The 2,228-nt window shown below is 36.1% G+C and overlaps 1 long non-coding RNA gene across 1 annotated transcript; it reads right to left on the minus strand.

Moving 5' to 3' along the window:
- Nucleotides 1-523: 523 nt before the first annotated feature.
- Nucleotides 524-1,647, minus strand: LOC126994315 (uncharacterized). Its single transcript, XR_007749002.1, has 3 exons — nt 1,482-1,647; nt 1,292-1,348; nt 524-618 (listed from the first exon to the last, which is right to left on the minus strand). It is a non-coding gene; the product is annotated as an uncharacterized LOC126994315 (long non-coding RNA).
- Nucleotides 1,648-2,228: the final 581 nt, after the last annotated feature.

A 2,228-nucleotide genomic window follows, 5' to 3' on the forward strand; every position in this document is an offset into this window, starting at 1 on the left:
TCACTGTAAGATAAAAATGTGCCATGCTCTTACAATGAGCTAAAGCTACTGTATGCTACTGATTTGATGAGATATTATGTATTAAAAGTGTTTGGATCTTCAATATTTTATGAAAGAGTATTATTCTAATCATTCTTTGTTGCATTATCTTGAGACTTGAATTTTTTTTTTACCCTATTCTGTGATGAACATTGATAAAATACCTGTATTTAAATCAATAATTTAAATACAAACACTAAAAGTAGAAAATGAATACTCAAAGCCAATTCCAAATACCATTAGCAACATCTGTGTTACCACGTGTGTCAGCAGGTGGCACAGTAGTCATTCTCCCATCACCTTCAGTATCAGATACGTCCTTTAGGTCACCTGATAAAGAATAATGTTATACAGAGTTAGAGTTGACCTACAGTTTTATTAGGTTATTACACGCCATTGTTACCATAATATTAGACTATGATTTACCTAGATACACGTATGAATACACAACATTCCTGTAACACATTTACATATAAAATTACATACCAAAACTCCCATCATCTTTGTCATATGTGACGTTTATGCCCACATCAGATGGTGTCACATACTCGATAGTGGTGTTATTGGTTGTTCTTGATGCTGTATATCAGAAATGGAAATTGATAAATCACATTATACATGAACAAAACAGTAATCTACTGTACAGTACAGAAAAAGTAAAACTGCATTGTAGCTCCACGCCTCTATTGTTACGACTACACTAACGAGAACTTCATAGAACACATTTCATTTATAGACTTATACATATCTATAGCACTGTCGCCTTGCTTCCTCGGGGAGCGTCCCCCATACACTTTTCCTGGCACACTAAGCAAACTTATTTCTCTATAGTTGTTACACTCATTCTTACTCCCTTTACCCTTGTGCAAAGGCACGATAATTGCCCTTCTCCACTTATCTGGAGCTTTCCTCTGTTTCCACGCAAGAACGCATATCAAAAACATCCATTTTACTACTGTGTCTACATATCATAAACGTAAAAAGATTAAGGTTACTGGGGATCCATGGGGGCAGATACCGTTAGCCAGGTTAGGTTAGGTTAGACTAAGGAAAAGGGAGGTTTAATTAAGTCCATTTTAAGGGTATTCTGCTTTCATAACATGATTCTATAGACAAAATCAACGTTTTCTGTGAAGCTTTCGTTGATTTATTAATGAAAATAGAGGCACAGAGCTGCAATACAGTTTCTCCCATATCAAAAAGGTACTGTAATGGTTTCATTATCACTGAACAATTGCAGCTTATACTATACCTGAAGATGATCTGGCAGGGGTGTCATCTGGAGTAGTACCATCTGAAGTTCCGGTCTCTGAAATATAATGAAGTAAATGTGAAATGATGTACATGAATATCATATATGTTTCTATTACACATGAAAATTCATGCACATATAAGTTTATTAGAGTAATACTTCATAATGTAGTAATTAAATATATACATACCACCAAGATTTTGGTCTGGACATGCAAATTTGCAGAGTTTGTTTGAATTTCCAGACATGTAGTTTGTCGGTGAGAAGTGGTGGCTACACACACGAAAGCTTCTGTTTAACTGGTCACAGGTTTTTCCTTTCAAGTGTGGGATGTCGATAATGTTGACCCATCTCTGGCATCTAAAAATACATAGATAATGTAACTAACATCAGTTCAGTCTATAATGCTGACTGTTACTTTCACATGAAGTTGTCCAGGTTGGTTAGGTATGGGTATTTAGTTGTAAAACTCATATCAAGTTCGTTAAATATTCCCCCGAGGGCCACTCTCAGGAAGCATAATGCGTTGTGGTTGTGCGAGGATTGAAGAGTTGGGGGCAAGGCAAAGATTAGGTAAATGATGAATGGTGATCCTAGCTTAAAATTATAGAGAGGGGGTCTATTTTAACGATGTGAGATGGGATTTGATTCCACTCTTGGATGCTGTGGAAATCGTGTCAGAGTGTGTCAGTGATTGCCTGATATGTGTGGTATTCTAGGTTGTAGCTACTTTAAGTTGATTTTATATTTGTGGGGTGTAAGTAGGTTTCTTTGATTATGTTGACTGAACTGTTTGGTGATTTTGGTTGCCTGTGCATATATATTTGTCTTTTTGCCACAAGTGGGTCTAATTTAATGTCCTGTTTCAGCAAGATGTAGGATGTTTGTAATCATGTCTGATTCATCTAGCTGCTTTATTCTGTATAGCCTCTAGTTC

Source organism: Eriocheir sinensis, unplaced genomic scaffold (assembly GCF_024679095.1).
Source record: "Eriocheir sinensis breed Jianghai 21 unplaced genomic scaffold, ASM2467909v1 Scaffold772, whole genome shotgun sequence".
Taxonomy (NCBI): Eukaryota; Metazoa; Arthropoda; class Malacostraca; order Decapoda; family Varunidae; genus Eriocheir; species Eriocheir sinensis.